This window comes from Myotis brandtii, unplaced genomic scaffold, assembly GCF_000412655.1.
Source record: "Myotis brandtii unplaced genomic scaffold, ASM41265v1 scaffold375, whole genome shotgun sequence".
NCBI classification, from domain to species: domain Eukaryota; kingdom Metazoa; phylum Chordata; class Mammalia; order Chiroptera; family Vespertilionidae; genus Myotis; species Myotis brandtii.
The window spans coordinates 900,743-922,678 of NW_005364412.1; the positions used below are offsets into that span (position 1 = coordinate 900,743).

Here is a 21,936-nt window from a genome sequence, read left to right on the forward strand (position 1 = left end):
GGTCCGAGCCCGGCTGAATGGAAGCCCTTTTCTGGGGTTTTGTTTAGCTTCTTATTTGCAACATAGTATATAGTTGCTTAGAGTTGCAACTGAGAGGCTGGCAAGTTAGGTGGGGAACGTTGGAGTCCGCAGTCACTGAAGCAAGCAAGCCTCCCTGTTTGCTTAGCTGCCTGGCTGCCGGCCGCCATCTTGGCTGACAGTTAATTTGCATATACTCACTGATTAGCCAATGAAAAGGGTAGCGGTCGTACGCCAATTACCATGTTTCTCTTTTATTAGTGTAGATGACCCAGTGCATGGAGTTGTGCATATTGAAAAGAAATTAATAGTCGTGTGGGGCACGACTGGGCAAGATGCACGACAGGCTGGACATGCCCTGAAGCCAACCTCCCACTGTCTCTCCCTGGTGTCTGTGGAGTGAGCGGGGTCCCTCCAGCAAGTTGAGTCCCTCGGCCTGGCCTGCAGGGATTGTGCCAAAATGGCTCTCTGACATCCCTGAGAGGTCCCGAAGTGTGAGAGGGCACTCTGTAAAGTTGCTGTCGTACAGGGTGTGGAATGCAAACACAAGTGTGCAGTAAACCAGATTCATGGCCGATAGTGCCCCAGCAACAACATAATCCATGGCCAAAGGTGGAATCCTACAGCCCCGCGAGGAATCGGGCTCCCTCCTCTCTGGACCCGAGAACCGCTGCTGCCAAGTCACTGCAGTTCTGCAGCTCCTGTGTTGAGTGTCTGCCCCCTGGAGGTCAGTGTGCATCATAGCGACTGGTTGGATGGTCGGACACTTAGCATATTAGCCTTTTATATATATAGATATTTATTTAAAAAATAAAATTTATATACTGATCTTGTGCAACATATCTAGGAATGGTGCATGGCAAGCATTAAAAGCAACTGTTCAAGAGAATTAAAAGAGCTCCCTAATTAGAAAGCAGCACATAAGAAAAGATATAGCTTACATTTAAATTTGAGGGTGGGTAAGATTTTTTTCATATACATTCTCATTTACAAATTCAAATTCTTTGTTACTTAACAAAACACTAAAAATAAATTTAGATTAAGTGAACGATCTCTATTTTGAAAGAAGGGAAAACTGAAGATGCTAAGAGGCTTTAATTTAGCAAATGCTCAATAGTGAGTATAAACGGTATCTATCAATTTTATGAAATGTTCAGGAACCTTCTTGTCATTGCTCATTAGGCTTTAACTGAGAATACATTATCCAGGGATCCATCAGCGACTATTTAAATAGTCATTAGTTAATGCTAATTGAATTTGTTACAGGATGTATTTGCAGGTTGATCTAAGCAAGCAGGACAACAGCTGTACAATTTACTACAAGTTCTTACCAGTTCAGTAAGCCAGGTTCTGTGAGTTGTAAACGTTTTAAGCTGGGCTTGTACAGTGTGGCACCAACAAGAACGCACACCCCAAATCCACTGTTGCTAACTGTGAGTATAGATCTAAATCTACCAGTATTTTAGTTTATCTTGGATCTATAATATGGGGAATTGGAAAATCTTTGTGTGTGTGTATAAAAACATGCTGAACAGATGAGGTAATGTTCCCCGGAGAAAAAACAAAAATCAATAGGGTGCGTATGGTATCATCTCCTTGTATCAATTATGGTGCTTTCCTTTCAGTGATGAGCCATTGATGAAAAGAGGGATTACAATATCTTTGTGCAGCAGAGCACTGGGCTCCCTAGGAACTAAGGTAGCACTCGGAAAGAACACCATCCCCCTCCCTCTTGTGCAGCCTCTTCTTCCCCTCTTGGACCCAAGAATTCCCCATCTTTCTCCCTTATGAGTGTTACTGCTATTTCCTCATAACTATGCTTTGCCCATGGCTGCTCTGGCCTTTCTAATTCTAAGTCTACTCCATGCACTGCCCACAGCTGTCCTCATTTCAGAAGCAGGCCTGGTTATGTCAGCACACCCGGCTAGGTATGGACTGGCTGCAGCTGACTAAGGTGCACACCACTGGCCCGAGATGGAGATTGGCAGGTGAGTGGAGCAAAGGAGACTGAGCAAACACTGATGGACTTGTGTAGTAGTAGTATTTTAGTTTCTCTGAATAATAGTATTTCAACTGACATCTAGGCTGCTTTTTTTGAGTCAATTTTTCATTTATTCCACCCTCCTTTTCAACTCTAAAACAGAAAAGGTCAAGTTTCATTTTAAGGTTTTAACTAGAAACAATATTTTTATGGAAATATTTCTGAAATTCACATCCCGGTAAAATGCTAATTTTAAAAATTACATTATCAGAAACCTAATTCTGGTCATGGCTTTAATTGAATGTGATATTCTTTCTTCAGTGCTGTTTCCAAACTGTATATAATTTTCCTGTCTATCTATTATTTTTTCATGCAATTTCATCTCAGAGGTTGCTAAATTTTACAAGTGCCTGAGAAACTTTCTAAATTGATAAAATTACTGTGAGCTTTTGCAGAATAAATGTAAAATATAAACTTGGAATTATTATCATGATAACATTCATTAAAGTATGAGTTGAAATTATCCTGAAGGTGTGAGTATATAACACCAACAGCCGAGAGAAATCTCATAGGTTTTCAATAGCCATTCCCTTTTTAAAACTGGATACATTTCAGAAAATCTTTTTTACAGTATAACAGCATATTCTTTTCATATATCAAAACTTGGTTATGTACTCCTAGTGCTCATGTCAGAACTTAGTTTCTTTTTCAGATTTGATGATTGTGATTTCTACTTAATGCCTCTTAAAAAAAAGACACAATCCTCATATATTTTCAGAAATGCCTGACATAATAATTGAGAAGCTTATTAAAAAAATTAATATAACTTTAGCTGGTTTACTAAAATACCACAAAATCAGCATCATGCATATTTAAATTTCTTAGGATTTTTATTTCCAAAATTGCAAGGGTAAAATCACAAGTCCTAAAAAATACTGCTCAAGAAACAGAAATTACTTTATTTTTCAATTAGTTTAAAACAGCATAATAATATGGGTCACCATTAACTTAGATTAAATTATAAATATAATAAATTATAATTCAAGTTTTACAAAATTAAACCTGACACAGAACTGCTATGCACTGAATCTGTTAACATAGATACTGAATGCATTAATAATTTTGTTCTCTAAGGTAGGTCTCCTAATATATTTTTTATTCATTCTTTTTTAAAAATATATTTTTAATGATTTCAAAGAGGAAGGTCAAGGGAGAGAGAGATAGAAACATCAATGATGAGAGAATCATTGATCAGCTGCCTCCTGCTCATCCCCTCCTGGGGATCAAGCACGCAACCTGGGCATGTGCCCTGACCATTATAGAAACCTAACCTCCTGGTTCATAGGTCAATGCTCAACCACTGAGCACACTAGCCGGGCTATTTTTTATTCATTCTAAGATAATTTTACTCTTCCTTCAAAATATAAATTAATTTTATTTTATTTTATTATTTTTAAATGATAAAATAATTGGAAGTTGATATAATAAGGATACATGGATACAGACTTTCATTTTAAAGAAAATCAGAATTTAAAAACACCCATTGTGCTTCATCCTGCTGGAAGTGAAAAATATATATGCATCAAAAGTCAATGGATCTATAAATCCAAAGATACAGAAGCATGAAACAGACTGTGGAATCTCAGAGGGAAGGGAGGGGAGGGATTGGGTGTGTGGGTGTGTGGGAAGAGATCAACCAAAGGACTTGTATGCATGTATGCATAACCCAGTGGTTCTCAACCTTCCTAATGCCGCGACCCTTTAATACTGTTCCTCATGTTGTGGTGACCCCCAACCATAAAATTATTTTCGTTGCTACTTCATAACTGTAATTTTGCTACTGTTATGAATCGTAATGTAAATATCTGATATGCAGGATGTATTTTCATTGTTACAAATTGAACATAATTAAAGTATATTATGTGTTTTCCGATGGTCTTAGGTGACCCCTGTGAAAGGGTCGTTCGACCCCCAAAGGGGTCGCAACCCACAGGTTGAGAAATGCTGGCATAACCCATAGACACAGACAATAGGGTGGTGAAGGCCTGAGGCAGCGGGCAGGGGCAGGCTGGAAGGGGTCAATGGAGGAAAAAAGGGGACAAATGTAATACTTTCAACAATAAAGATTTTTTTTAAATGTCAATGGAAATAAAAAAAGCTATAAATAAATGGAGAGACATAACATATTCATGGATTAGAAGACTCAACATAGTATAACAGCTCTCTCCAAATTAACTTGTAGGTTTAATTAATTCCTATGAGAATCTCAGCAATCTAGCTTTTGTACACACAAAACTTACTGTAAAGTTTATATGGAATGGCATAGTGTAGCTAGAATAACTAAAACATTATTAAAAAAGAAAAATTTGAAAAATAACTCTACCAGTATGAAGACCTATTTTATGGCTACAATAATCAAGGCAGTGTGGTATTGGTGGAGGGATACACACATAGATGAATGAAATAAAATAGAAAACCCAGAAGCAGACCCACACAAAGATACCCAACACATTTTTAAATGTGGTTTTATTGCTTTTAGAGAGAGAGGAAGGGAGAGGGATAGAGAGATAGAAATACCAATGAGAGAGTAACATTGATCAGCCACCTCCTGCACACCCCATACTGAGGATCAAGCTTGAAACCTGGGAACGTGCTCTGACCAGGAATCAAACCTGTGGCCTTTTGGTTCATAGGTCAATGCTCAACCACTGAACCATACTGGCTGGGCTACCCAACAAATTTTTGACTAAGATACAAAAGCAATTAAATGGAGAAAAGATATCCCTTCCAACAAATGGTGCTGGAGCAACTGGACATCCATAGTTAAGAATGGAACTCAACTTAAACCTATTACCTATACAGAAATTTACTTAAAATGGATCATGGGCTTAAATGCAAAACGGAAAATCTGTAACACTTTCAGCAAAAATAGAGAACATCCCCAGAATGTTATTGATCACTAAGGAGTTCTTAGACTAGACTAAAAAAATAATACATAAATGGATTCACTGATAAACTGGATCTCATCAAAATTAAAAACAAATGCTCTGCAGAACTCCTGTGGAAAGAATGAAAAGACAAGGGATAAACTGGGAGAAAATATTCAAACATCACATAACTAACAATGGACTGGTTTAGACTATATATGAAGAACTCTTGATATTCAACAGCTAAAAAATACATTTAGAAAATGGGCAAAAGACAAACACATTTCATCCAAGAGGATATAAAGATGGCAAATAAACATATGACGATATATCTAACATCATGAGCTTTGGGGCCACAGTGAAATATCACTATTATCTTACTGAATGGCTAAATTTTATATATTTAGGGTGAGGCAAAAGTAGGTCAACAGTTGTGCATATGGAAAGTAATACAATAATTAATAACACAAGAATAAACTCTGTGTTTGATATACTCACAACGGTAAATCTGCTTTCGCCCCACTATATATAACACCAAATCCTGGCAAAGATTTGGAGAAATTAGATGACATATATTAAATGTCAACTAATATAGTCACAGAAAAACACTTTATAAAACAACAAAAATTTCAATTACCATACAACCCAGCAACTGAGCTTTTTGCTACTTAAACCAGAGAATGATAACTGAAGTTGACACAAGCTTTATTCATAATAACCTTCCAATGAAAACACCCCATCTGTCCTTCAATGGGTAAGTACATAAACTGTGCTACATTCATACCATGTGACACTGCTCAGCAATGAAAATCAATGAAATACTGATACACATTTTGGATAACTGCGGCATTAGGTAATTTTGCTGAATGAAAAAAAAGTCAATCCTAAAAGGTTATTTACTATATTATTCCATTAATGTAATATTCCTTTTTAAAAATATATATATATTTTATTTATTATTTACAGAGATGAAGGGAGAGGGATAGAGAGTTAGAAACATCGATGAGAGAGAACATCGATCAGCTGCTTCCTGCACACTATTCCCCATTGGGGATGTGCCCGCAACCAAGGTACATGCCCTTTACCGGAACCGAACCTGGGATCTTTCAGTCCGCAGGCCGACGCTCTATCCACTGAGCCAAACCGGTTAGGGCTGTAATATTTCTTTAAATGACAAAATTACAGAAATGAAAAACAGATTTGTCATTGCCAAGGGTGCTTGCAGTCAGGGGCCCAGGTGAGGGAAGGTGGTGTGGTGGATGTGGCCATAAAAGAACAACGTGAGGGATCCTTGTGATGTTCTGTATCCTGCCTGTATCAATGTCATACCTGAATGTGATGGTTCACTATGGTTTTCCAAAATGTTAATTGCCACTTGACCCAGTGATCCCACTTCTAGGACTATATCCCAAAAACCTAGAAACACCAATTAGAAAGGACATATGCACCACTATGTTCATAGTGGCACAATTCACCATAGCTAAGATTTGGAAACAGCCTAAGTGCCTATCAGCAGATGAATGGATTAGAAAACGGTGGTACATCTACACAATGGAATACTACGCTGTGGTAAAAAGAGGAGTTCTTACCATTTGCAACAGCATGGATGGAACTGGAGAGCATTATGCTAAGAGAAATAAGCCAGTCAGAGAAAGACAAATATCACATGATCTCACTCATTTATCGAATATAATAAACAACATAAACTGATAAACAAAAACAGATCCAGAGACAGAGAAGCATCAATTAGACCGTCAAACCTCAGAGGGAAGGTAGGGGAGGGTGGGGGTAAGGGGAAGAGATCAACCAAAGGACTTATATACAAGCATATATCTCTGTATTTATTTTTCAGCTGCATTTGAATCTATAATGATCTCAAAACCAAAAGTTTAATTTTAAAAAATCAATAGTAAAAAGTAGATTAAACAAAGATAATCATGAGTAGAAATGATAAAAGAGTGGCAATTCACAATATCATTTCTCTCAATCCTGTTGATCAAACACAAAGAAGACAAGTAGAAAAGCTTTTGGCTGACAATTTAAGCAAATGTTGTAGCAGAAGTACTGACACAGAAATAAAGAAACTGGTTCTGTCCCAATTCATTTATCAGCTACGAAGTTCTGACAAAGTAACTTAGGCAGGCTATCAGGGCCTCCAATTCTTCTACTGTAAACCCAGAAGACTACAAATAGGGCCCACAATTACACTAGATGACCAGGCTTTAAAACTATTTGAGTAAGTCCCTAAAATTGCTTCCACTTAGACTTTTGAATGCTGTGAAGTGTTGGGTTCCATGCAATATATGAACTCCTAATTGAGTTCTAATATGTATGCCGTGTGTTTTCTCCTTTTTTTATGTTTTGCTTTTTTCTGGTTATAGAAAAGCATTCATTCTTAGTAGAGCCTGCCTGCCACTCATGAAATTTGGTTCCCATGCAAGGGATCTCCAGGTTGTATAAACTACATGATAATCATAAAACTGGAAACAGATAACACTATGTGATATTTTTATAGATTAAAGTCCCTTTATTATTTCTTCTATTAGGCTAAAACACATGTTTATTCAGTGACTATCTAAAACTAATCATCTGAAGCAACATATCACAAGACATATCTGAAAAGACTGATTGGAAATGATGGATTAAGGTACCACATTCATTGCAATTTTGCACAGCACAATGAACTGCTACTCAGAACAACACAGGAAACCGGAGTTCTGCTCAATTTATTTACCAGTGGTGGCTACCTTATTTCCTTTGACAGTGCTGAAAAAGCAATGGTAAAGAGACTAGCTTCCAGATGCAAAGTACCTGGGTTCAAATCTGGTATTTCCTTTAACTAGGATGGGTGCCTTAAAGGTGGTTCCTAAGATTTCTCTTCTATAAAATTGAGATAATACTACCTACCTTATGATACTTTACGGAGAAGTAAATGAGTTAATACTGCTAACACTTAGAACATGGGATGACAAAATGTGCTACATAGTTATTTATGAATTAAAATAAATGAATGACGGCTTCTGGTCAAGATGGCAGTATAGGTCAATGTGGTGCTCAAACCATCCCACAACCACATCAAAATTACAACCAAACTACAGAGCAACCATCATGGAGAACTGCCTGATATCTAATTGAACAGAAGTCCCATAACTAAGGATATTAAGAGAAGCCACATTGAGACTGGCAGAAGGGACAGAGGCTTGGGACAGACTGACCCCACACCCAGTTGTGGTGGGTAATAATCGGGAGGGATATCTCAGCTGCAGAGGTCCCCCTGAGGAGCAAGGGGTCCCAGCCCCACATCAGGGACCCCAGCCCAAGACTCCAGTGCCAGGAAGACAAGTCCCCATAACTTCTGGCTGTAAAAACCAGTGGGGATTGTGGCTAAGTGAGGTGGAGGCTGCTGGACTCCCAGGTTTCCTCTTAAAGGGCCGAGTTCCACGGACTTACAGAGACTCACTGATTCTGAGCTCCAGCCCTGAGGCAGCAGCTCAAAAGATGCCAGGGACAGCCCCCGCTGAGCGGCTCGTTTGGTTGGAGTGTCACCCCATGTATCTAGAATGTTGAAGTTTCAATTCCCCTGGTTGGGGCATGTATAGGAGGCAACCATCGATTATTCTTTCACATGATGTCTCTCTCTCTCTCTCTCTCTCTCTCTCTCTCTCTCAATCAATCAATAAACATATCCTGGGGTGAGGATTTTTTTTAAAGTGCCAGGGACATAAACGGGTAGGAACTGCATTGTCTGGCATCAGGGTGAGGGCTGGAGGGGCAGAAACCATTGCTCCTTTGCTGAGACCGCCCCCTGCAGACACGGGCGGTGCCATATCTGAGTCTCCAACAACCAGGCAAACACTGTTCACCCTGCCCTGGTGATTCCCTGAGACCCTGCTCCACCCAACTTGTCAGCCCACCCAAGCTGTTTCCAGTGGCTTTTCCATACAAAGAGTCTGCCTTGGCTTATGCTAGGGACTTTGCTAAATTATCTCAAAGGGGCTCACAAACCCCAAACAAGCAGCATCTGGCCTTGGCATGCCTCATACCTTTTGTTACATGGCCCCAAGCCCTGCACTAGCAGCAGCTGGCCTTGGGTAGCAGCTTAGCCTCTCCCAGGCACCTCCAAGCGCAGCACAAGTAGCAGCCATATGCAGAACAATCTGTAGCTCATGTGGTTTGGCTCTGGGCAGGGTACATTCAGTGGTTGACCTTGGCCTGCACCTCCTGGGTGGCCCCAGAGCCAGCACACCTGGTGGACAAATTCATAACATGCTGGAGCACCACCCAACCACCTACTCAAGGGGCAGATTCATCGGGCACCAGAGCCCCACTGAATCGAGTCCTGCTTGTGGGGTCAGCTCCTGCACAGCAGCTCCTCCTCTGTAGTCTCAAGTGTCCTTGCACTTAGGGTAAAACCCTCCCAGTGATGTGCCAACAGCAATCGAAGCTCAACTACAACAGGACAGTGCAAACAGCCCACAGGGAGGGCATGCACCTGGTGCCCCAGCTCAGATGACCATGTAGGCTGTGCCACTTGGTCCTACAGGACACCCACTAGATAAGGCCTCTCTAACAAGGCCAGGTGACATAGCAGTTCTACCTATAATTGTTGATGTCTGACTATCTTCAACCCACAAAAACAGCCATGTCATATGGTTCAACATAATACTAAACTATAGAACTGATATTTTGGTATCACTGCAGAATCTACTTTTAATACCCCAACTACAGAATATTAAACCTCACTATATGGATGAAGGAATTGAGGCTTACACTGGCATCATCTAGGGCTCAAACTTGTGCTCTTTCCTCTTTTTAATACTGCCCTTTTATACCTCCATCTAGTAATCAAGACCAATGCTGGCTGGAAGTGATATTTAAAGCACAAACAGTTGCTGATAACAAGATCATTGCTGCCCTGGAAATACAGAGCATGACACTTCATTTTTACATGTATAATGAAAGCCCTGTCGCATTATGATAAGAATCTTCCAGGGAAGTTCCATTACTCTATTATACATAGCAAGTGATTTATTTCTGTGCGTAAAAAATCATTTACCTTTTCTGAAATGCAAATGTGCTGTGTATTTCTTTCCTTTGAAGTCATATATGGCCTGTTACATTTCTCTCTGGCACTTCTCTATACCTGGGCAATGTCCACTAAAGGACGGGCGGGCACTTCTCATTTGAACAAATTCCTTCTGATTGGAAGAGACAAACTCGGTAGGGAAAAAAAACCCTTCTGACCCGGCCATCGGTGCTACCGGTCTGGATCTTGAGACTGTCCCCATTTATATTAGTTGGCACTTTATCAAGAATTAAGTTTTTTAAAAAAATGACAGACACTGAATGATTACTATTAAGATTACCCATTGCCAGGAAAACTCCTGAAAGAAAGGCAAAGCTTCCTTGCCAAAAAATTCAAACACTGAAATGGATGTATCAGTTCACCCTTTTGCCGAAAGCCAATTCCAGACAGCAGGGCTGAACCTGGAGTGGCTGAAGGGCATTTCCCCAAAACTGAAAAGGATGATTGCTTGCTGCCAGACAGCTCAGGGCATCTTAATCTACATATTTTTGCCTCCTATTGGCCAAACACCTGAAAAAATTCTTCCATTCTGACAATGGACTATGTATAGAAAACCTGACCCTTTGATGTGTATATCTCTGCCTCACCTTAGGGCAATTTGTGTTAATAAAAAGCAAGAGGACCTGAGACAAGGAGAACATAGTTTCTTTTGCTAGGATCCTCTGACCCCCAAATGCCTTTCAAAATTATGATTCGTCTCTGGACTCTTTATTAAGTTACATACAGCCCTTCTCCAGATTGCTGAACTCTTTTAGATGCTGGAACAAGAACCCCAGCACCCTTTCAGTAAATCTACCATTACAATTGAGAGCTCTTTAGGCAATCCCTATGAATAATCAAATCCACTGAATCCATGAGCTTTTCTAACAATTTGTGGCATATATTGGCATCCATACACCAATTTAAGAGCTCTCTAACATTCAACATTTGCCCTGGCCAGTGTGGTTCAGTTAGTTGGGCCTCATCCCGTGCACAAAAAAGTCGCTGGTTCTATTCCTAGTCAGCGCCCAGGTTGGGGGTTCGATCCCAGGTAGGAGGCATGCAGGAGGCAACCAATGCATGCTTTGCTCTCTTGTTGATGTTTCTCTCTCTCTCCATCTCCCTTCCTCTCTAAAAATCTATAATTTTTTTAAATTCAACATTTGATATGTACATAGAAAATATGTATTTATGTGTGTGGTTTTGTTTTTGCCCTTTTTTTCTTATAAGCTTTATTTATTTTTACAATTATAGCTGACATACATTATTATATTAGTTTCAGGTGCACACCCCAATGATTAGACATTACATAACTTATTTATTGATCATCCCAATAAATCTTGCAGCCATCTCCTTTTACAAGTATCAGACTAAAGGTCTCTGTTATGCAAGAAGATATTTTTAAGCATTTAGAATAAAACTTTGATTATTAGGAATATAATGCAATTTTAAAATATGGGGTTATAATGTTTGTAAAGGATGGGTTACTTGTTGTTTATTGTGGAATGTATATAAACACACCTGGGTCTGATTGAAAAACTCTGGGAAAGCTAACCAGTGATGCAGAAAATTAATTAAATATTTTCAAAATATGTATTGATGATTAAGTTATTCTTATTAGGAAAAAGCATAAAAGGCACAACACCTATATTTTCATTAAAATAGGGGTTTCCTGACAATGCCTCAAAGGACGGCATACTTTATTACTACAAAGTCCTCTCTCCAGTTTCATTTTAATAACAATAACTCTGGAACACAAATAAATGGTCAGGTAGAATTTTGGCAAAACCAATACCTAAAATAACAAAATGCATTTCCATGCTGTTGAAGATAAAACCATAAGAATAGTAAAGCTTTTACTCAATATGGATTATTACATGCGTTTTTTTTTCTTCTTCCCAGCTTTCCTTACGGAGTTTTTATTTACATTTAACACTAAAAATTACAAAGCAGGACTTTTGACAGAATTTCCCACTGTACCTTCCATCCTATCTCCCAGTTGCTGCTGCATCATCTAACTTCAAAATAATTAAACTTCCAAAGGTAACCAGGACTAACCCTTACTTTCAGAGTTAAGAATTAGAAAGCACCCCAATTATCAGAATAAATAACAAGCAATGCCTCTAAGTACAGTAGGCATCCAGCCAAAAGCATATCATACAAGAATTCAAGGCAGGTCACACCCCAGCTCAACTACGGAAAAATCTTAGTTCTCCCCAGCCAAGTGTGCTGCCAGATGAAAAGGCCCGAGAAAAGTCCTTCCAGCTGGGCCAGCTGAATGTCCAGCTGCCATCTCTGATATCCCACATTTGAGAGCTTAGCAGCGGATGCTCCAGCTGGCAGCACTAATTTCTGGGCACAGCACAGGGCCAGAAAGTCTGGGCATGAGAGAAGAAAGAGGGCTGGAGCTAAGTGGCTGGAAAAATGAGAAACAAAAAATAAATTAAAATTATATTTCTAAAAATATCTATAATTTTCATTTTGCCATTTAAAAATAAATGAAGAGTATCAGATTTTGATTAACAGCCATAAAAAAAATAGCTGATAAGGCATTGTCCCTATCACCATCAATATGCATAAAATGGGAAAAAAGCTATAAAAAATTCTTTTCAGACATTGGAAATTATCTCCAAGTAATTCCTAGGGATTTTGGTGAGCTGACAAGAGAGAGGTGGAGTTTGGGATTACTGAGTGGCTAAATCTGTGAAACAGGGTCCAAGGATATACAAAGAACCACCACTCAACAACAATAGGAAAACAATCTAACTAAAAAAGTGGGCCAACGGCCTGAATAAATTTTTGTTCAAAGAGAACATACAAATAGCCAATAAGCACATGAAAAAAAAATATGCTCAATATCACTAATTGTTAGAAAAATGCACAATGCGATACCACTCCATATCTATTAGTATGGAAATTATGAAAAAAAAATAAGTGCTGGTAAGGTTATGGAGACACTGGAACCCTTGTGCACTGTCCGTGGGAATGTAAAATGGTGCAGCCACTGTGGAAAACAGTATGGCAATCTCTCAAAAAATTGAAAATAGAATTACCATGTAATTCAGTTATTCCACTTATAGATATATTTCCAAAAGAACTGACAATAGGATACAGGGTCTCCAAGTGATGTTGGTACACTCATGTTCATAGCAGCATTTTTCAAATTAGCCAGGATGTGGAAACAACCCAAATGCCGATAAATGAGTTAAATAAAATTTGGTAAATACGTGCAATGGAATATTATTCAGCCTTCAAAGGGAGAAAATTCTGACATAGGCCACAACATGGATGAACCTGGAAGATATTATGCTAAGTAAAATAAGCCAGTTACAAAAGGGCAATATTATACTATGCATAGGAATTCACAGAGAAAGATGTTGTGGATATCCAGAGGTTGTTGATAGAGAGAAATAGAGAGTGATCATCATCATCATCGAGGGAATATTTCTCTTAATTGGTCCTTCCCACTGGGAATTTACTGAAAAAAAAATCGTTTTAAGAGTATAAAATAAGAAGTGGAAGATGATGGTTTATACTTTTCTTTTCCTGATTCCCTTATTTAATATTTTGTGGAAATCAAATGACTAAACGTTGCCCTATATTAAAAGGCAAACTGTATCATTTTTATCATAATTACATTATTTCAGAATATATATGTTAAAAAATATATCAAAGCCATGATCATCTTTTGGGGTTAATCTTCTGTGACAGTTACTATTAAAAATATAATTAAAATAAATTACTTTTTAAGGGGAAATATAACTGCTGCCTTTGATTTTGTTAAAAAAATGAATAACATTTATTTTCAAAATGCAAGTTAAAATGCTGAAGGAAAGCTTTCCCCTCCTATGCATGCATATATCCTAATGGATTAAGATCTTGAGTGAGGCATTGTTTTCAGAAATGAATACATTGCCTTTAATCACCAGTGAAGTTTTCATCTCCATAATCAGCTGCATAACAAATACACAACAAGAGCATAAGTAGAACTGTCAGAATGTAATTGCTTGTTATGAAAATTTTTTTAGACAGACTTAGGAAAAGAGGAAGGCACAAAATCAGTTAAGACTGCATATCAAAGCACTGGGATGGATTTTTCTGATGTTGTAGGAAGAATAAGCCTTCTTCACTGAAGTTTTAGGACAAGAGTCCCGGAATGCTGAGATTCAGGCAGGAAAGGGATACTCTGATTGTAGCACAGGGAAATAAGAAAATAAAAAAATTCATTAACTTTCCAGTTACAAATAATTTTTAAATTTCTCTCATCTAGGCTTATCTCTAAAAGTCCTATGTATCAGATAGGGCTGGAAAGACTTTCTCATTTTAGATAGTAAATCTATGTATTTTCTCAGAGCCAAATACAGCTGGTAGGAGTTTCTTCCACAGACGTTTTCCTTGTGACATATAATCTATTTATGAATTATCAGAAACACTCAGATAGTTTTAAATAAATTAAATGTGATAAAAGTACTTGATACAGCCTCCTGATATTAAGAGGTTTTGTTGTGTTTTTTTTAAAAAAAACACGTTTACATGGATTATCTTCTTTCTTCGCATGATCTAATGATTTAATACACCCAACTTTCTTTGAAGAGAAAGAAAGGAAGAAGGAAGAAAGGGATGGAGGAAGGGAGAGAGAAAGGAAGGGGGAGAGAGATAGGGAGAGAGGGAAAGAGGGAGCCAGGGAGGAAGGCAGAGAGGCAGGGTGGATGGAAGGGAAACTTCTATTTATTTGGCCTAACACAGATATGAACTAAGCTGGAAGTTCCTGAATTCAGATGTGGAAGTAAAAATGGAAACCTCTTCTAACACTGCCCATAGTAATAGGAACACGTTTACAGCTTATGCAGCACTTTCCCATACATGATCTCACTTAATCCTCCCAACAACTCAAGGATTATATTATTTTCACTTAAGGAAAGGGCTCTGTCCAAGGCCATGTATTTCATAGGTGGTAGAGTAAGGGCACAGCTTAGGAATATGACTCCATTTTCAGATTGTTTTACATTTTATCATCATAGGAACTCCATGAGCCTGTGTGTGTGTGTGTGTGTGTGTGTGTGTGTGTGTGTGTGTGTGTTTGTTTTTTGTTTGTTTTGTTTTGTTTCCATCCCCCCCCCAATATAGTTCACATTCAATATTATTCTGTATTAGTTTCAGGTGCACAACACAGTGGTTAGACAATCATATACTTTACAGAGTGGACCCCCTAATATTTCAAGTAACCCCCTACCACCCATACATAGCTATTACAATATTATTTTTCCCCCCATTGACCTCTCCCCAGCCACTCCCACCCCCCAGCATATGCCCTCACCCCCTAGTGATTGTATTCATTGGTAATGCTTATATGCATGCACACAAGTCCTTATGTTGACCTCTTACTCCCACTCCCCTGCCTTCTTTCAGAAGTTTAACAGTCAGTTTGATGCTTCTCTGTCTCTGGATCTATTTTTGTTCATTGGTTTATGTTGTTCATTATATTCCACAAATGATTAAGATCATGTGGTATTTATCTTTCTCTGACTGGCTTATTTTGTTTAGCATAATGCTCTCTAGTTCCATCCATGCTGTTGCAAATGGTATGAATTCCTTCTCTTTTACCGCAGTGTAGTATTCCATTGTGTAGATGTACCACAGTTTTTTAAAACACTCATCTGCCAATGGGCTCTTAGGCTGTTTGCAAATCTTACCTATTGTAAATTGTGCTGCTATGAACATAGGGGTGCATATATCCTTTCTGATTGGTGTTTCTGGTTTCTTGGGATATATTCCTAGAAGTGAGATTACTGGGTCAAATGGCAGTTCAATTTTTAATTTTTTGAGGAAATTCCATACTGTTTTTCACAGGGGCTACACCAGTCTGCATTCTCACTAGCAGTGCACGAGGGTTCCTTTTTTTCCACATCCTCACCAACACTTGTCGTTTGTTGATTTGTTGATGATAGCCATTCTGACAGGTGTGAGATGGTACCTCATTGTTGTTTTGATTTACATCTCTCGGATGATTAGTGACTTTGAGCATGTTTTCATATGTCTCTTGGCCTTTTGTATTTTCTTTCAGAAAGTGTCTATTTAGGTCCTTTGCCCATTTTTTGATAGGATTGTTTACCTTCATTTGGTTAAGTTGTATGAGTTCCCTATAAAATTTGGAGATTAAACCCTTATCGGAGATAACATTGGCAAATATGTTCTCCCATGCAGTGAGCTTTCTTGTTCTTTTGTTGTTAGTTTCTTTTGCTGTGCAGAAGCTTTTTATTTTGATGTAGTCCCATTTGTTTATTTTCTCCTTAATTTCCATTGCCCTAGGAACTGTATCGGTAAAGATATTGCTACAACAAATGTCTGATATTTTGCTACCTGTGGTTTGCTCTAAGGTTTTTATAGTTTCCTGTCTTACATTTAAGTTCTTTATCCATTTTGAGTTTATTTTTGTGTATGGTGTAAGTTGGTGGTCTAGTTTCATTTTTTGCATGTATCTGTCCTTTTTCCCCAACATGATTTATTGAAGAGACTGTCTAGACTCCATTGTATGCTCTTGCCTCCTTTGTCAAATATTAATTGAGCAAAATGGCTTGGGTCACTTTCTGGGTTCTCTGTTCTGTTCCATTGGTCTATATGTCTGTTCTTGTGCCAGTACCAGGCAGTTTTGATAACCGTGGCTTGGCAATATAGCTTGATATCTGGTACTGAGATCCCTCCTACTTTGTTCTTTTTTCTCAGGATTGCTGTGGCTATTTGCGGTATTTTTATTCCGTATGAATTGTTGGAGAGTTTGTTCTAGGTCTGTGAAATATGTTGTTGGTATTTTAATGTGGAGTGCATTGAACCTATAGATTGCTTTGGGTAGTATAGACATTTTAATGATGTTGATTCTTTCAATCCATGAACGCAGTCTATTCTTGTTTATGTCCTCCTCTCTTTTTTCAGCATCCTATAGTTTTCCAAGTATAGGTGTTTGACCTCCTTAATTAAGTTTATTCCTAGGTATCTTTATTTTTTTTTGCAATGGTAAATTAGATTGCTTTTTTTAATTTCTCTTTCTTTAAGTTCATTATTGGTGTATTAAAAAACCATAGATTTCTGGGTGCTAATTTTGTATCCTGCTACATTGCCAAATTCATTTATTAAGTCTAATAGTCTTTTGATGGAGTCTTATAGGGTTTTCTATGTACAATATCATGTCATCTGCAAATAATGACAGTTTTACTTCTTCTTTTCCAATTTGAATTCCCTTTATTTCTTCTTCTTGTCTAATCGCTATGGCTAGCACTTCCAGTACTATGTCGAAAAGGAGTGGTGAGAGTGGGCAACCTTGTCTTGTTCCATTTCTTGGGTAAATGGTTTTAGTTTTTGTCCATTGAATATTATGTTGCCTGTAGGTTTGTTATATAAGGTTTTTATTATGTTGAGGTATGATCCCTCTATTCCCACTTTGCTGAGAGTTTTTATCAAGAAAGGGTGTTGGATTTTGTCAAATGCTTTTTCTGCATCAATTGATATGACTATGTGATTTTTATTTCTAAGTCTGTTTATGTGATGTATCACGTTTATTGATTTGCGAATATTGTACCATCATTGTATCCCTGTAATAAATCCCACTTGGTCATGGTGTATGATCTTTCTAATTTATTGCTGGATCCGATTTGCTAGGACTTTGTTGAGGATTTGAGCATCTATGTTTATCAAGGATATTGGCCTGTAGTTCTCTTTTTGTGTGGTTCTTTTTCTGGTTTTGGGATTAGGATAATGCTGGCTTCATAGAAAGAGCTTGGAAGTGTGCCTTCCTCTTTAAATTTTTGGAGTAGTCTGAGCATAGGTTTTAGTTCCTCTTTGAATGTTTGATAAAACTCCCCTGTGAAGCTGTCTGGCCCAGGACTTTTGTTTGCTAGAAGTTTTTGTTTGTTTGTTTTTATGACTGCTTCCATTTCCTCCATAGTTATAGGCCTATTCAGATATTTTATTCTTCCTGGTTGAGTCTTGTAAGGTCAGTATTTTTCTAGGAATATGTCCATTTCTTCTAGGTTGTCCAGTTTTTTGAAATAGAGTTGTTCATAGTATTTTTTTTACAATCCTCTGTATTTCTGTGGGGTCTGTTGTTATTTCACCTCTTTCCTTTCTGATTTTGTTTATTTGTTTGTTTCTCTCTTTGCTTCTTGGTGAGCCTGGCTAAAGGTTCATCCTTCCAAAGAACCAGCTCTTAGTTTTATTGATCTTTTGTATTGTTTTTTAATTTTTTTTGGTCTCTATTTCATTTATTTCTGCTTTGATCTTCATTATTTCCTTCTTTCTGCTCACTCTGGGCTTTTCTTTTTGCTCTTTTTCTAGTTCTTTAAATTGTAGAGTTAGATAATTTATTACAAGTTTTTCTTGTCTTTTTTGAGGTAGTCCTATAGTGATATGAACTTACCTGAATGGATAAGAAAAGATGACCCTTACATATGCTGTCTACAAGAGAACCACCTCAGAACAAGAGACCCACACAGACTGAAAATGAAGGGATGGAAAAATATATTTCAGGCAAATGGAAATGAAAAAAAAGCTGGGATAGCTATACTTATGTCGGACAAAATAGACCCCAAAGTGGAGGCCATAATAAGAGATAAGGAGGGCCACTTCATAATACTAAAGGAATCAATACAGCAAGAGGATATAACTCTGCTAAACATATATGCACCAAATGCAGGAGCACCCAAATGCATAAAAAAAAAACTTCTGGAAGATATCAAGGAGAGATCAACAGCAATATGATCATAGTAGGGGACTTTAATACTCCACTGAAATCACTGGATAAATCCTCTAGACAGAAAAATCAGCAAAGAAACAGCAATCCTAAATGACTCACTAGATCAGATGGACTTAATTGACATCTTCAGAACATTCCACCCCCAACCTACAGAACATACATTCTTCTTAAGTGCACATGGGTCATTTTCAAAGATAGAACACATATTGGGACATAGGCAAAGTCTCTCCAAATTCAAGAAGATTGAAATCGTATCAAGCATCTTCTCAGATCCCAATGGCATATTAGAAATCAACTACAATAAAAAAATCAAACACTTGGAGGCTAAATACCATGCCATTAAACAATGACTGGGTTACCGAAGAGATCAAAGAAGAAATTAAAAACATCCTGGAAACAAATGACAATGAAAACACAATAATACAAACTCTAGGAGACACAGTGAAAGCAGTCCTGAGCCTTTGTTTTTGATTGAAGGGGTAAGAGAGTTTTTCCCACCATAGATAGTTTGGTCACTATCATACTATCAAGGCTCAAATTGCGTGCGCGCGCGCGTGTGTGTGTGTGTGTGTGTGTGTGTGTGTGTGTGTGTGTGTTGGTATATTATTATGTCAGGCAGCTTACAACCTTAAATTCAGGCCCTCTAGGAGCCAGACATATGTACTGTTGACAACTTGGAAGGCTAAAAGGACACAAGCACAGAGCCCAAACAGATAGAAATGGAATTTAACAGATTTCTTTCTCCACAAAAAATTGTGATGATACCCAAATATATCCATATTTGGTACTTACTTGCATTAAACGCACACTCCAGCTTGCACCAGAGATTGTGGGTGGTTCGGAACAGAAGTGTTATAATTTATGTAACACTTCTTATATGGCACATTTTTCTATATACCACATATACATTATATCATTTAATTCTCTAAACAATCAGCCTTGATAGGAATAACTACCTGTTTTAATCATAAGGAAAATAAAGCTAGGTTTTTTAAAAAAATCCTCAAAATTCCTCTTCTATAAAAAAATATTATTAAATATTTCCCTTCGTATATATTTTCATCCCTGTGTGACTTTGATTAATTATTTTAAAGTGGTAATCACTTCTGCTAGAAAAAAATGAGGAAAAGGAAAATACAAGATTTAGTTGAGTTAAAGAAGTATAGCGAAAACGTGAGCTGAAGCAATGAGAACCCAGACCTGAGATCTTTTTCTACGGAAGGCATAGAAGGGAGAGAGCTGAGGCACGGTTTGGAAGAGCTGATGGCAGGTGCTTTGGTATGAAGTTATTGTGGCATAACTAAGTCTTAATAACCCTGGGTACTGCTGAGGGAATTTGAGACAAACATTCTCAGCTATGCCAACTGGGTTATATAAAGGTTACTCAAAGTGTTTTGCATTGCAAGCATTCAAGTTGCTTAGTGTGATTGGGATCATAGTGACACCCTAGAGACAAGAGATAATATCCCTGAGTCATAAAACCAGAAAGACAACGGATATTTGAATGGAGAAAAAATTAAAATGTTAAAATGCTTCTTGGTATGCAACAAAGCAAAATGAATTTGCCAGAATCTAACAGAAACCAAAGGAAGGATTAGAGTATGGGAAATGAGGGCAAGCAGAAAAGCCAAAAGTTCTTGCTGGCAAAGGATGCAGAAATCGAAGTTAATTAATTTTATAGCACCAATTATTTCTATCTTAAGATATAAAATATAGAATGGCTATGGTCTTAATATGCAATCTTTACTCTTCGCTTTTAGAAGTAAAGCAAATATATGTTGGCTTTCTTTTTTTTTTAATATATTTTATTGATTTTTTACAGAGAGGAAGGGAGAGGGATAGAGAGCCAGAAACATCGATGAGAGAGAAACATCGATCATCCGCCTCCTGCACATCCCCCACTGGGGATGTGCCCGCAACCCAGGTACATGCCCCCAACCGAAATCGAACCAGGGACCCCTCAGTCCGCAGGCCGACGCTCTATCCACTGAGCCAAATGGGTTTCGGCATATGTTGGTTTTCTTAATCAGTCTCCCCACTGTTACTCCTCACACATTTTCATGTTAACCGATTGTAAATATTCACCTAGCAAACATCCTCAGTTGTAAAGGGAAAGTTAATTGTCTAACTGTACTGAGAGAAGATTAACTACACTTAGTGTAAGGAGAATAATGAGTTATTAAACTGTGCTTTGTGCAGGAAGGCACATCGTTTTTAAGACTAAAGAAAAAATACCATGAAAGATGAAGTATTTTATAAGTTACTCATCAGCCATAGAATTATCATATTACATAATTGTAAATCATGAGAAAGACTTATAAAATCTGAAACTATCAACTTCTACAAAAAAAGAGAAGAGCTCCTTGACCTTTTTTGTATATGACAACAAAAGCACATGTAACAAAAGTCAAAATAAATAATTGGGACTATATCAAACTGAATAGGCTCCTTAAAACAAAAGAAACAATCAACAAGGCAACCTACAGAGCAGAGAAAATATTTACAAACCATATATCTGATAAAGAGTTAACATCTAAAATATATAAGGAATTCATGCAATTCAATAGTAAAAAACAAATAAACAATAAATAATCCAATTTAAAAATGGGCAAAGGAATAATCATCAGGGAAATGCATATCAAAACCACAATGAAATATCATCTCAAACCTATTAGGAGGTCTATTATTAAAAAGACAAGAGATAACCTATTGGCAAGGATGTAAAGAAAAGGGAACCTTTATGCACTGTTGGTGGGAGTGTAAATTGGTACGGCCACAATAAAAAACAGTATGGAGATTTTAAAAAAAATTTTAAAGTAGAACTACCATATGATTGATTCAACAATCCTGTTTGGGGGTATATATATCTAAAGAAAATGAAATCACTACCTCAAAGAGATATCTGTTCATTGCAGCATTAAACACAATAGCCAAGACATGGAAATAAACTAAGTATCCATTGATGGATGAATGGAAAAAAGAAAATGTGAGATATATAAACATTAAAATACTATAGTACTATGTATATAATGGAACATTGTTTATATGATATATATTGGAATATATAAAGTAGAATATTATATATATATAAATATATCCTATCTAATAAAAGAGAAACATGGTAATTAGCCGTACCTCCGCTACTATTCCCATTGGCTAATCAGGGCGATATGCAAATTAACTGCCAGCCAAGATGGCG

The 21,936-nt window shown here is 37.6% G+C and overlaps 1 long non-coding RNA gene across 2 annotated transcripts in view; it reads right to left on the reverse strand.

Annotated features, from left to right (window-relative positions):
- Nucleotides 1–21,936, reverse strand: part of LOC102261003 — a 934,325-nt gene that overhangs the window by 768,522 nt on the left and 143,867 nt on the right. The window lies entirely within an intron of this gene.